At 37.5% G+C, this 15,882-nt stretch overlaps 1 long non-coding RNA gene across 2 annotated transcripts; it reads right to left on the minus strand.

Moving 5' to 3' along the window:
* Window positions 1–2,726: 2,726 nt before the first annotated feature.
* LOC136068125 (uncharacterized) lies at window positions 2,727–11,039 on the minus strand. 2 transcript variants are annotated; one of them, XR_010629534.1, is made up of 4 exons: window positions 10,895–11,039; window positions 3,856–4,176; window positions 3,275–3,677; window positions 2,727–3,000 (listed from the first exon to the last, which is right to left on the minus strand). It is a non-coding gene; the product is annotated as an uncharacterized LOC136068125 (long non-coding RNA). The 2 variants fall into 2 exon arrangements; XR_010629533.1 differs by lacking the exon at window positions 2,727–3,000 and having other exon boundaries at window positions 3,177–3,677.
* Window positions 11,040–15,882: the final 4,843 nt, after the last annotated feature.

Genomic DNA, 15,882 nt, shown 5'->3' on the forward strand with positions numbered 1-15,882 from the left:
ATTTGGAAAAAAAAAAAAAAAAAAGTTAGGGAAAAAATGGATTTTCCTACTTCATTTGAATAAATTCAATCTGAAGGATGGTTTTGAAAATTATATAGTTACTAAGATTTTTTATGCATCTTCAAATGACAAAAATGTATGGAAGAAAAAAAATATATACACAATCCAATATGCTATATTAATTCTTTTTGCTGCACTATTTCAAAATTAACAAAAATAAAAAATAAAAACATTTACAAAAAATTATCACATCATTGCAATTTAATATAAATGCAAATACCTACAAAAAATCTTAGTGACAAAATCCAAACTTTGTAAGATCTAATCAAGAATCTCCCAATGCCAATTCATTAATTATTAACACAAATGATGCAACAAAAGGAAAAAGTGATGAAAGCTCAAAAATTGAAGAAATATGGACAGACCAAACTTCAAACGTTAAAGATGGAGAAACTGATGATGATCACAAGCGTCATCATACCGCAATAACAAAGTATTGAAGGAAAAAAAAAAAAAAAAGATTTCGTAATGAAGCTTTTTATTACATCACATAATAAAAATCAATAATATAGAATGAATTAATTTGCTTTTATCAACTTTTATTATACAATATTACTCCAATGTTGTTTTAATTATTTCTCATTACTTGAACAAAATTATTATAATAAATATATGTGTACAATTTATAATTGTTACTTTTTATGATGAACTCATTGCTAACAAAGTTTTATAATAAATATGCTATAATATATGTATAATATTTTCCAAAAACAAATTTACATAAAACATTACAATGTTATCCATGCATCGCACGGGCAACTTACTAGTATTAACTAATCAGGTGAGTATACAAAGATGAAATTCTGTGTTTTCAGCAACAGTTGTATGAAAAGCAAGGAGAATTTGTTCTTTCAATGTGAGTGCCCCTACCCATGAGGAGCTTTCATACTACATTGTAGAATAGTCTAATAAATGTAATTAGTGGGAAGTTTCATGACAATTTTTTTCCTAGGTATGGAAGCAGAAGGCCTTTCTCATAGAAACCCACACAAACTCAAACATATGAATTTATGTAAGCATATTTGCTTAGTGCTTATGAGATGCTAAAAAATTCTTACATATTATTGTTTAACTAGTCGCCCGCCTGTGCGTAACAATTTTTTTAGAATGGTCTCATTAAATTTATTTTTTGTAATTTATACTAATTTAATAAAAAGTAATGTTTTTCATAATCATATTTTCATTAATTATAGGAACAACCACAAATATAATATATATAATTTCTATCATACCAAAATGAAAACAATGAAAATTTTCTAAGGAATTCAAAAGGTAAGTTAGCGAAAATATTTATTCTTTAATAGAATTTATTTATAACATTTTGTGTATCATTAAAAAGTATATAGAATTTGAAAATTATTCTTTTAAATTTTAAACAAACTTTCTAAAACCAAAATTTTCTACCCTACAATCCGAAACACTAAAAAATATATCAAAAAAAATTAATAAAACTAAAAAAAAAAAAAACTATAATTCAAAAGATTAATGGAGAGAAAGATAGAACAAAACTGACCAACAGCATGCCAAATACAGAACCTAATAAGGCATAAAAACTGAATGTTCAAAATGTGTGTAAAACACCCTTGAACGTTTAGACCCCCAATTTACAAATTATCAATTCAAGCTTATTATCAAACAATGTATGTGCGAAATATGAACATAAGCTAAAATAGAATTGATAAACCAATCTAAACCAAATAAAATCACAACCACAGCAGAAATTAAATAGTAAAGATTAAGGGAAAAGAGATGCAAACACAATGACAACACAGCGATGTGTTATCGAAGAGGAAACCAATGCCCTCGGCATAAAACCTCTCCGCCGCCCTCCAAGCAGTCAATAATCCACTAGAAAATGAAGTTGGGATACATGAACAACAATAGACCCTCCAAGCCTAATCTACCTAGTGTACCTAAGCCCTCCAAGTTACTTGCTTCAACGAGATTGCGCCGACCCTTTGTATTTTCTAGCTTACTGGATTCCGCTATAGCCCATAGCATCAACCAATAACCATTGGTCCCTTCCTAACTGCTTCCCAAAACACCAAAAAGTCTTCTCACAGATATGGGTATGATGAGAAAAGGATTTGGCCAAGAACCTCTCAATGATGTAACAATGGAGAGGGTGAGAGTAGAGGAATTTGAAGAGTCTCTATGTAAAGATTGTGGATGAGTCAATCTTATTTTTCTCAAGGATTTCTCTCTCAAAATTCTCTCTGGAAGCTCTCTATATTTCGTGGGTATAAGGGGTATTTATACTAAGGTGAGAAAGGAATGCGAAGAGTCAGTTTTTCTTAAACAGGGTGGTCTGGCGACTTGGCCTCGTGACTGGATTGAGTCGTGAGTTCAAGTCGCGAGCTAACAGCCTGGCCAGCCTGGGACTTTTGTCTTGTAGTGCAACAGCTGGCGTGACTCTTCAGCTCCCCTGCATACTTCACACGTGTGCCAGCTTTGGCGACTTGCAAACCGCGAGCCACCTGCGAGATCCAGTTGTGAGTCCCTGCTTCACTGCACAGTCTTGAGCATTTCTTCACACTCTTTCACACACTACCCTTACATGATTCCCACCTAAATACAAGGTTTCTAAATGCTGAATTACAAGCAAATTTGGCACGGAATAAACCCAACAAGATGGTTGATTAAATTCAACCTTACAAAAGCAATATTTGAAGGACAAATTTGGGGCAGCATTAAAATGTACAAAGGGAACAAATACTTCCATGGAAGTTCAGAATCCATGCTCGTATGTCCAAGTGCTCACCCTTGGAACTCCCTTGTAAAGTGGGCATTGTTTCTTGTGGATGGATTATAAGCATCAATTAGAAGTAACATACTTTATCTTGGACAGAGGAGGTGGGAGGAAGAGGGATAGAGCACTTCTGTTTGTCTTGTGTTTTGTAATTACCTATATCTTTAAGGTGGGAAAAACGGAGGGAACTCCTTGAGAGAGAAAAGATTGACATGAGACAGCATAGAAGTCATAAAAAAAACACTCTATGCTAAATCAACAAACAGATTGAGCAATTTCATGAGCCACAATCAAATAATATGACAAATATAAGAGAGAGTTTAAACAAAAAAAAGAAAGAAAAGGAAGAAGCAACATTCGATCCACCTGTATGTAAATGTTTTCATTTAAACAAAATGAATTGACAATTATAATATTAAACAATTTATCGTGTTTGAATGAAATTTAAGATCCAACTACACATACATCATTGTTAGCTCCAATAGAAACGGTACAGCAGGATTGGATGTTGTCACTGTGATATCAAGTACATCTTTTTGCAGAGATCTTCCACCATTTAAATTATAATCACTGCCTTGATCAAGTTATATGCACCATATCATCAAAACTAGGAATTCAAACCAATACAGGAAAAGTATTACAATAAGAGAATTTAATACATGTAAAGAACACAATCCCGAAGACTGGCTTGGGAGACAGCTGGGAGAAATTGATCATTCTGGTTCTGAGGTGATAGTCAAAGAAATCCTAACAATGGAGAGTTAAATTCGCATCAAACTTCAATCAACAAGGCTTTATATCTCACTTGTCTCTCACTATCAGTATCATCATTCAAAAGAACTCTACTTGTAGCTAAATTTCATGATACCTGACACAAAAATTCAATAAAACCCATCAACAAAAAACTAATATAGTTTTAACAACAATAATCATTAATCTAAAGACACAATGGGATTCAAACAATTAATCCGAGATAAAAATATACACGGTAACTAGAGATAAGAGATTTAAAGGTAATGTTCATGCAAGTAAACAAGGAATCTCACCTCCTCCTGCATCTTTAAAGTCTCTGTCATCTTCAACACCTTGCTCTCACTACCCACTCTCAAAATATGTATCCCTCTTCTTCAGTGCATGTCAATTGGCCTGTACTGTCCAGCTCTGTGAAATTCCCTCATCGTTGCCTACTTCTACTTCTTCATCCACCTTATTCTTAGTCCCATCTTCTTGTTTGATAAATCCTTATGCTTAGTCCCATTTTCTTCATCATTACTGTCCTCAATCTTGGATCCCTCAACCACATCATTTTCGCCATTGATTTCTTGGCTGAATTCATTGTCTTGATCATCATCCATCTACATGCATGCCTAAAAGAAAAGCATATGAATTATGTCAGACTGTTCCAAATACCCGAAATAAAGAGGTCAATGAATAAGAGATTCGATGAGGAGGTCAATCAAGCTATGTTTAAAGAAATAATTTTATCAAAATCATGCCATATACTATTTGTAAAGGTCAGTTCAATTTCTTGACATCATAGAGTGGAACTCTGTCTGATGGACAATTATGGGCATGTTTAATATAGCCAGATGCATAATTTCAGAATTGCACTCACAAAAGGGGATACAGATACGCAAACCACAGGCACATTCATGTAACTCGCAAATAACTAGATCACAATGAATTCAAATAGTTCATCAGCTCCTTCAAGATAAAAGGGTGACTCCACTCCACATCTCAGCTAACAAGGGTAACATACATTGCTATGAATCTTGCATAAAAGTTTCTGACCTACAAGAGTTTGGTGGAGCTAATTCAAGAAACAATGTTTCTCTTTACAATTTGGCTGATTTGATTAGGAAGAATTAATCAATGGAAACACTAAAAAAAAAAAAAAAAGAGAGAGAGAGAGAGAGAAGATCTTTTAATGATAACACTAATTGACCTGGGCAGCTGAATTACTAGATGGATGTGCCCAGTCAGCATCCTGGATTGCGAATGATGATCATTTAAAGATGAGAAGTAAAGAAGACGAAGGAGAAAAGTGAAAGAGGTTCGAACTGAATGACTTGGATAAGTGAGACAAATATAGATATTGACATGGAATAGTAGGAAAATATTTAGGATTCAATTTTTCGATTTTGACCAAAATGACAAATGCAAAAACATTTTTTATATAGACTGCTAAGAGTAATCACATGAATTAGTGATAAATCAAAGAAAAAATTACAAATCATATATAGCTCAAAATAACAACTGAGTAAGCCAATCAAAACATGGAATTGAAATCAACACCAGAAAAATATTACAATTTGAATATCCATAATTGGAGGGGTTAGGGAGGCAGCAGGGAGGGACAGATCCTTCTGGTTCAAAGGCGAGAGTAAAAGAAATGCAGCAAAATGGAGAGTTATGGTCACCCCAAACTTGCAAAAACAACGGCTCTATATCCCTCATCTCTATCACCATCATGATTCAAAAAAGTTTACTTGTAGCGGCAATGCTAATAGTTCTCTCCTCTAGGCAGGAGCTTTTCCTCTCACTTCGGGTGAGCTTTTTCTCCACTACCTAATTCACATTAGCAGTGGCCACTTCTACACTAACTCTACTACTTCCATTTCTGTCTCTCAGAATACCATAGAGTCACAAAAATGGATTCAGATTTTATTGAAAGAATGCAGAGAATCAACCTCACGGCAAAGGAGGGTGAAATTATCCAAGTGTGTCCGAGGCAAAGGGAAAGAATACTAGAGGAATGTTCACTCAGTTTGTTTGGAAAATTCCTAACAACTAGACAGTACAATCAGAGAGCGGTGAAGAACTTGTTACGCACTATGTGGAAGTTTGGCTCTGATCTAAAAATCATTGACGTGGGAGAAGGGCTTTTCCAATTCAAATTCGCTATGGAAAGCCAACTGGTGTGGGTACTTAACAATGGACCATGGAGTTTTGATAACTATTATCTACTACTTCGGCGATGGGAAAAGAGAATGAACGCGAGCTCAATTGAGTTTACACACTGTCCGCTATGGGTGCAAGTGTGGGGATTACCATTTGAATTGTTTAGTGAAGATGTAGCAAAGGACATAGGAATGAGGATTGGAAAGGTGGTTGAGGTGGACTGTAAGAGCGCCGCTACAGACCAGGCAAAGTTCTTAAGAATCCGAGTAGAGGTGCCATTGGACAAGCCACTCCGGCGGGGAAGCAAAATTAAAGGTCCAGATGGAGAAGTCGTATGGGTGGCCTTCAAGTATGAAAGACTGATTAATTTCTGATTTTGCTGCGGAGTTCTTGGGCATGAAGCAAAAATATGTGAGAAGCCAAGAGGTACGGCTGAGCAAGAAAATCAGTATGGGGAGTGGTTGAAGGCGGGGTACCGGCGAATGGATGAAACAAGCAAAAACAAGAACCAGAGCCATCCACGGAGGAGAGAGGAGGCGCCGACAGAACAGGTACAATCTGAAACGGACCGAGACATTAATGTCACCTCCGAGAATCATGGGATCACGCAGGAAATTAATGCCATTAACGTATCACGCATTAAAGGGGCATCAGTTATGGACGGCAACTTAAAGCCTTCTATTCCTGATTCTTCTCCAATGCCCCTGGACGTGATCACGGATAAGGGGGAAAAGCAAGGGATAGCTACAGATGGGCAAACCGAAAATTATGGGGAGCAATTATTCTCAGTCCCAATCACTGTTGACGTGGCCACCATTAACTCTCCAAACCCTAAACCTAAGGCCGCCCCATGCATGCTCAAGTCACGTGAGCAATTAGAGGTCACAAACTCAGCTACGCTGAACACGACAGAGAGGAAGGAGAGCGCAAAGCCGGGGTCATACAGAAAGATCGTACCACAGAAAAAAACACATACACCCAAAGGTCTAACAACAGAGCGGACAGGGGGGAAGAAAAGAGGGCTGGAAGTGGAGGATAAATCGCAGAAAATTGAGAAGAGCACAGGTATAGAGAGTAGGAAGAGACAGAAGTATCATGAAGAGAGTGACAACATGCAAATACCAACGGCGGCAGCTGCCTCTCAGCCCCGCCGAGAGCAATGATCGTCTTAAGTTAGAATTGCCAGGGACTTGGGAACCAACGTGCAGTCGATGTCCTCTCTCACCTTGTGAGAGAAAAAGCTCTCAAGGTTTTGTTTTTGATGGAAACAAAATGAACTGTGGAAGAGATGCGATGGATACAAGAAGACTTACCCTACCGATGCATGCTAGCAGTGCCTTGTACGCAACGTAGGGGTGGTTTGGCACTTCTTTGGAAGGAGGAGATTAAGTTACACATCCAAACCTACTCACCCCATCACATAGATGCTCTCATACTCAATGACGAACAACACCCATGGAGGTTGACGGGATTCTATGGTTGGCTGGAGGAGAGTAGGAAAAAGGAATCATGGCAGCTCCTAAAACATCTCCACACTAGATTTTCAGTCCCATGGCTATGTTGTGGTGATTTTAATGAGATCTTAAACTCCACTGAGAGGCAAGGCAGATTATCGAAACAACAACAACCAATGATGGAGTTTCACTCTACACTACTCCATTGCGGGTTGGTGGATATGGGATTTCAAGGAAATATATTCACATGGAACAATGGTCGCCCCGGGGAAGAGTTTGTACAAGAGCGCTTGGATAAAGCATGTGCAACATTGGAATGGAGAACTATGTTTCCTCATGCTAAGGCAACTCATCTCCAATCTACTTACTCGGATCATATTCTCATCCTAATAAATCTGTCTAGGCCGAATCAACAATGCAGGAAGAAGAAAATTCCAAGGAGTTTGAAGAAAAATGGGTGCGCCAACCGGGTTGTGAAGAGGTGATTCGTGCATCATGGGAATCTGATATTGGAGGAGGTAGCCCTATGTATCGCTTGTTTGAGAAGATCAAAAAATGTAGGCAAGCGCTAGTCACTTGGAGTAGCACCACTTTTGGGAATATTAAAACTCAAATCTAGGAAAAGCAAATGGCCTTAGAGGAGTTAGCCTTACAAAATGACCCGAAAAATCAGCCATTAATCAGGACTCTAAAAAAATGACATCAACACACTCCTCCATCAATATGAGATTTTTTGGCGCCAGAGATCAAGATCCATTTGGCTACCAGCAGGTGATAAAAATATGAAATTTTTCCATGAAAGAGCCAGCCAGCAGCGTCAAAAAAATCACATTTCTGGGATCACATCTCAAAGTGGGGAAAGGTGCACTTCTGAGGACCAAATTGCCGAAACAGCCATCCATTATTTCCAGGACTTATTTACATCATTGAACCCAACAGATTTTGAGGGGGTTTTGAACGCAATGGATCACTTGGCGTTACTCCATAAATGAATAGTACTTTACTCCAAAGGTATAATCCGGAGGAGGTTAAGCAAGCCTTGTTTCAAATGCACCCATCAAAAGCACCTGGACCCGATGGTATGTCTCCTTTTTTCTTTCAAAAGTTTTGGCATATTGTGGATCAAGATGTAACAACTGCCGTCCTTTCAGTTTTAAATTCTGGTCATATGTTGCAAAAGATGAATTATACTCATATTGTATTGATCCCAAAAAATAATGATCTCAAACACATATCTGATTATAGGCCAATAAGTTTGGGCAATGTAGTTTCCAGAATTGTTTCTAAGGTCCTGGCTAACCGATTGAAACTTATACTCCCTATGGTTATCTTTGATGCTCAAAGTGCATTTGTTCCTAATCGCCTTATTACTGATAACACTACTGTAGCCTATGAGTTGTTACATAGGATGCGAAATCGAAGAAGAGGGAGGATGGGACAAATGGCAGTCAAGCTGGATATCAGCAAGGCCTATGATAGGGTGGAGTGGGGATTCTTGCGACAGATAATGCTAAAATTGGGTTTTGCCCTAAGATGGGTGCATTTGGCCATGGAGACACTCACCACTGCCTCATATTCCGTTCTAATAAATGGGGAACCACAAGGCTTCATCACCCCATCAAGAGGTATAAAGCAAGGAGACCCACTCTCACCATACTTGTTCCTGCTATATGCTGAAGGCTTATCTGCTAAGCTAAGGAAAGCCGAAGAAAGCCACCAGTTAAGAGGCATAAAATCTAGCCAACAAGGGGTTTGCATCTCCCACCTTTTGTTTGCAAATGATAGCCTCCTATTTTGTCGAGCCACCGTGGAGGAATGCTAGCGATTATTGGACCTTTTGGAGACTTATGAGGTGACATCAGGACAAGCAATCAATAGACAAAATACTTCATTGTTTTTTAGCACAAATACCAAGCCGGAGGTGAGAAGAGCAATTCAACAATTGTTGGGGGCAAGAATTATGTCAAACACCGAGAAATACTAGGTCTACCGATTGCAAGTGGAAAATCTAAGGTCAATACCTTTAAAGAGCTCCAAGAAAAAATAACTAAGAGGGTGATGGGGTGGAAGGAGAAGTTTATATCCAAAGCTGGACGTGAGAACCTAATTAAGACGATGGCACAAGCCCTACCGACCTATTCCATGGGTTTGTTCAGAATCCCCAAATCTATTTGTGACAACATCAATTCGATTTTGTCAAAGTATTGGTGGGGACAAACAAAGGAGGAGAGGAAGATTCATTGGATCAATTGGCAAAAATTGTGTACACATAAAAAGAAGGGAGGAATGGGGTTTCGAGATGTATCGGCTTTCAATTTGGCAATGTTGGCTAAGTAAGCATGGAGGCTCACTCATAACAACCAATCACTCTTCTATAGGGTCTACAAGGTAAGGTACTTCCCAAACTGCAGCTTTATGTTGGCTGAATTGGGACCGAATCCATCATTTGTTTGGAGGTCACTCTTGGCTGCAAGAGATGTCATAAGAGAGGGGTCCACATGGAAGGTTGGAGATGGCCAAAACATTGGGGTCCTATCACACAAATGGCTACAGAATAAACCGGTTTTCCTCAATGAACCTGATGAACAGATGCGAGTCAGCGACTTGATCAACCATGATACAAGACAATGGGATAGGGGCAAGCTGGTGGCTACCTTCACCCAAAGCACATGTGCAGAAATTTTAGCACACTCCCACTTAATCACCTTGACTCACAGGACTACCTGATATGGGCAGCGAACAAGACACAACAATTCTCGGTTAAGTCTGCTTACAGCATTGCTCTCAAACTGAAATCTGGAGATTGGGCAGAACACTCTTCGGCTCGACAACATGGTGCAACATGGGGAAGAATTTGGAAGTTAAATGTCCCCCCAAAGGTGCGGAACTTCATATGGAGAGCATGTAGCAACTGCCTACCTATGAGCAACAACCTATAGCGAAGGAAAGTTCAAATTGAGGCAACATGCGATATTTGTCAACAGGAACCGGAAACAACATCACATGTGCTCTGGACTTGCCCATTTGCACGGAATGTGTGGGCTTTGATGAGAGGCTGAGGGCAGAAATGCAGCAATGAGGTGGACGATTTCTTCCTGTTATTCAAAAAAATGCAGACAACGTTGGAAGCAGACGATCTTGACAGGTGGGCAGCAACGGCTTGGAGCATTTGGAATGCCAGAAACAAATACTATTTTGATCATGTTCAGCTTCAGCCAAGGGTCATCATGGAGAGGGCAAATAGTGTGGTAACAGAATACAAAACTTGTATGGCAGCACAGCAAATAGACAGCTGATATAGGCGTACATTAGTGCCTTTTCCATCGGGGTCATGACAGTTGTTGTAGTCATTATCCCCCCACGCCAAACTATTGTAGTTTTGGCCTCACTTGTACTATTCTGAGCATTGGTTTCAATAATAATTTCTATCATTCTTTCAAAAAAAAAAAGTTTACTTGTAGCAAAAATTTAATGATCGCACACAAGCACACAAAAAAAAATCAATAATGATCATAAATAAAAAGCTAATCTAGTTTTAACGACTATAATCATTAATCTAAACACACAATGGGATTCAAATAATTAATCCAAAATAGAAATATTAGCGGTAACCAAAAATTAGAGGCATAAAGTGGCAATATAAACAGATATTAAAAGGTAATGTTCATGCAATTGAAAAGGGGAATCTCACCTCCTCCTTCGTCTTTAAAATCTCTGTCCTCTTCAACACCTTGCTCTTACTACCCAGTCTCATCAATGTGTACTTCCAATTGTTCATCCGCCTCATACTCAAAATTACTGTCCTGAATCTTGTCCACCTCTACCGTGTCATCTTTATCATTGATTTCTTGCCCGGATTCATTGCCTTTAATCTTGATCATTGTCCATTTTAAAAGAAAAGTAACAGAGTTATGTTAGATTAGAGTCTAAATGCCCAAAATGATGTAAACCCACAAAGACCCATATAATATTAAACCATAAATTTATAAATGAACAAGTAAAAAAAATTTAAATAGAATAAGAGATTAGACAACCCAAAAGGATTACAGCCAAAAATAAAAATAAAAATCAAATTTATGGGAATTATAAATGAACAAGTAAAGAATATGAATGCCCAGAAACGAGATTGAAAAAAAAAAAAAAATCAATTTGAATATTAGATTTAATTGATATTTGGGAAAAAAAAAAAAAAATCACCATTTTTTTCCATCCTCTTCCTCTACCTCTTCCCCTGGATTTTGGGGAAAAATTTTTCTATAGGTATATTTAATGTTCAATTAGACCCCAAAAAAAAAAAAAAATTAAACTTGGTCATCATTAGTCTCTTCTTTCTTATTATCAGCTCACTCCAAGCTATGTTATGATTTGCTATCTCATATCAGAAGATAAACTCGGAGATAAAGATGAGAGAAATTTTTTTTTCATTGAATGAATAAGAAAAGTACAACTCTGCTTGTATATACAAGGAACAGAGCAATTGAATGAAACAAAACTAAATGTTCAAATAGCGTATAAAACACTATGAACGTTTAGACCCCCGTTTACAAAATTATCAATTCAAGCTTAATGTCTAACAGTTTATGTGCAGAAAATAAACATAAGCTATAAACGGAATTGATAAACAATCTAAACCAATTAAATTCACATCCACAACAGAAATTTAATGGCAAAGATAAAGGGAAGAGAGATGCAAACATAAGGACAACACTCAATGTGTTATCGAAAAGGAAACCAAAACCCTCGGCGTAAAACCTCTCCGTCGCCCTCCAAGCGGTCAATAATCTACTAAAGAATGTAGTTGGGATACATGAACAGTAATAAACCCTCCAAGCCTAATCTACCCAATGTACCTAAGCCCTCCAAGCTTCTTGCTCCAACGAGATTACGCCGAACCTATTTCTTCTTTAGCTTACCGGATTCCATTATAGCCCATAGCATCAACCAATATGAATTAGTCCCTTCCTAATTGCTTCCCTAAGCACCAAAATGCCTTCTCACAAATGTAGGTATGGTGAGAAAAGGATTTGGTCAAGAACCTCTCAAGGATGTAACAATGGAGAGGAAGAGAGTAGAGGAATTTGAAGAGTTTCTTAGGTAAAGATTGTGAATGAATCAATCTTGTTTTTCTCTAGAGTTTCTCTCTCAAAATTCTCTCAGGAAGCTCTCTACATTTCGTGGGTATAAGGGTCTATATATAGTGGTGTGTGTTTGGAATGTGAAGAGTCAGTTTTTCCAAAATAGAGCTGGCTGGCGGCTTGGCCTCGCGACTTGACTGAGTCGCGAGTTCCAGTCGTGAGGTAACTGCATTGCCAGTCTGGACTTTTTGTCTTGTAGTGCAACAGCTGGCATAACACTTCAGCTTCTCCGCATGCTTGGCATGTGTCCTACTTCTGGCGGCTTGCCAGTCGCGAGCCACCCGCGAGTTCCAGTCGCGAGCCCCTGCTTCTTTGTACAAACTTGAACATTTCTTCACACTTTTTCACACACTACCCTTACATGATTCCCACCTAAATACAGGGTTATTAAACGCTGAATTACAAGCAAATTTGGCACGAAATAAAGCTAACAAAATGGTTGATTAAATTCAACCTTACAAAAACAAAAGCAATTAAAACAAGCTTTTTAATTTTAACCCAAATCAAGTTCTCGTACTACTCTTTTTGGATTCTCAATATCAAAATTAGCCTAAATTCTCTCTTAATGACCAAAATATTAGACAAAAATTCTCCCATCCCCACTTGTAGTCTACTCCTCTGCTTTGCACAAAGGCTACTCCTATGCTTGATGTTTATTCTTTCACTATCTTGATATTCGTTGAATCCATTGATGACCATAGTGGAGGAATGTTAGTTGTTTGTAACATTATCAGTGATGTTTATTGTCTTTTTGAGTTACGAAAGTCAAATAATGATATCAAAGAGATTGTTAAGTGGATAGAATTTGTCAAACCAAGTGTCAGTAGAATTCAAAAGAAAAAACCGAGTGTCAATTGGGCTTTGAAATGCCTAGCTAATGTGGCAAGAGACTATGAGAGAACATGAGCCCAAAGAACGGTCTTAAAAACATAACTAACCTCAACAATTCAATTTGAATTGTTGGCCTAAATAGATGATAAAATATTAAATTGACCCCCAAAAAAATATATATTCTTGAGGTTGCAATTTTTTTTTTTTTTAGGAAGTCCAAACTTTGCCCCCCAAACCTTCAGCTCTAGTTCTGTCCCTACTTTCCCTTCACCTACTTTGCCAGAATTTAGTTCCAAATGGCGAAGATGAATCTTCTTCAAAATCTTGCATCATGCATTATTGCATTTTGCACCTTTTTATATCACCATTATACTTATCTTTTTCAAAGTATTCTTTTGCTATGATTTTCATTTCTATATTTTCCCCTGAATTAATATATCCATGTGCCATCCACAAGAGGACCAATTGATCTCTAGAAAAGAGATGATCTTGTCTAAACCTTTTTTGGGTTCTGTTAAGAAAGAAACATTTAGGTAAGGAATTAAGAGTGTTAAGTTTTAGACCCCTTAAAACAACAATTGAATTAACCTAGTTTATTTAGCCAAGTGATTAACTTAGTCAAATTATGCAAATCTAGGTTAATATAATCAAATAATCATATCAAGATATAAAGCAACGGAAATATAAAGAATACAAAGATATGATCACCCAAGAAAACCAAACCGGTAAAAAACTTGGGGAGGATTTAACTTAACTATCCTCTAAGTAAAATTGAATCCACTATGTGAAATAATCGAAGTTCATACAAAAGGACTTACAAGCACCCACGCTCGACTTCCTAATGCTACCCACCAGTAGAACTTACTGACACGACCATGTGCAAGCTCCGAATCCACGGACTCCTTCTTTCTTGGATTCTCCACAAGATACAAGCACTCCCGCTTATGTTTCTTTAAGCTCCAATGGCAGCAACTGAGTTGATCATCAAGGTGTTGATAATATCTCTACCTTGAAAACCCTAAGTTTATGTGAAGGAAAGCTCCTCAAGGATCTCACAAGAGATTCACACAAACTGCAAAATATGAGCAACAATAACAACCAAAGCAACATCTAAAATGTGGTCAGGATTTGCCTTATATACCTAGGGCAAAAACATAAAACCCTAAACATTTTAGGAGTTACGGCTGAGTTGGAAATCTGTAGAAAAACGCAATCTGGCCGACTTTCGATCGATCGAGTCTAACCTTCGATCGATCGAGTCAGGCCGAAATGCACTAATACATCTACAGCCTCTCGATTCCAACTTTACATGAATTACACAACTTTGAGCAAGCCTAATTAAGACTAAACACATTGTTTTGATCATGGTTTGCCAACAATACACATTAGAGTTCTAAATACATAAAATCCTAAGTCTTTAGAACCTAACAAAGAGTATAAGTGTTGCTTCTTGTCTAAACACCATTGAACGGTTTTAGACCCCTTAAAACACAACCAGATTGAGTAGCCTAGTTAATTAGCCAAGTTGTTACTTAGTCAAATTAAGCAATTCTAGGTTAAAACAATCAAATAATCATATCAAACATATAAAGCAGCGGAATAATAAATAACACAATGATATAATCACTCAGGAAACCACACGGTAAAAACCTGGGGAAGATTTGACCTACCAATCCTCAAGGCAAACCTGAATCCACTATGAAAGAATCGAAGTTCATACAAAAGGACTTACAAGCTCCCCGCTCGACTTCCTAATGCTACCCACCAGTAGAACTTACTGACACGACCACGTGCAAGCTCCGAATCCACGGACTCCTTCTTTCTTGGATTCTCCAATCAGCTACAAGCACCCACGCTTGATATTCTTTAAGTTTCAATGGTAGCAACCAAGTTGATCATCAAGATGTTGAAGTAATCTCTATCTTGAAAACCCTAAGCTTTGTGTAAAGGAAAGCTCCTCTAGATCTCACAAGAGATTACACAAAATAGCAATGTATGAGCAACAATACAACTGGAGCAACTCTAAAAACGTGGCTAGGGTTTTTCTTTATATACCTAGAGTAAAAACAGAAAACCCAAAACGTTTAATGAGTTAGGGCTGAGTTGGAAATTCTGCAGAAAACGCATCTGCTCCGTGATTCGATCGATCGAGCCTTTCCTTCGATCGATCAAGCCAGACCGAAATGCTCCAATGCATCTGCAATCACTCGATTCCAACTTTACAATATTTTATCAACTTTGAGTAAGTCTAAACAAGACTAAACACGTTGTTTTGATCATGGTTTGCCAACATTAAACATTAGAGTTCTAAATACATAAAATCCTAAATCTTTAGAACCTAACAAACTCCCCCTTTGGCAATTCGTGACAAAACACAAACAATAAGTTCAAAGTTTACAATTAAAAAGCCCTTTACAAAAATAATGCTCATAAAAACTAAATTCAATCCTAACTACTATCCATCAGTTGCAAGTATAAACAGCAGCTCAATTGAATCAACCTGTATATTCCTGAAATACTCAACAAATGCATAAACGCATGTGTGACAAAAAAGAGTAAAACAACAGGTATAACATTCTTGTAAGATTCACATAACACAAAATAAAGACATATATCAATGAACAACTCATGAATATAAATCAATAAGCAGTGAATCACAAAGCAACAAGAATCAAATATAGATCATGTATATCAATCAATGTTACTCCCCCTAACATGAATATCCTCAAAAATGATATACAAAGTGAAGCAC

Source organism: Quercus suber, unplaced genomic scaffold, assembly GCF_002906115.3.
Source record: "Quercus suber isolate HL8 unplaced genomic scaffold, Cork oak 2.0 scaffold_100, whole genome shotgun sequence".
Classification (NCBI taxonomy): domain Eukaryota; kingdom Viridiplantae; phylum Streptophyta; class Magnoliopsida; order Fagales; family Fagaceae; genus Quercus; species Quercus suber.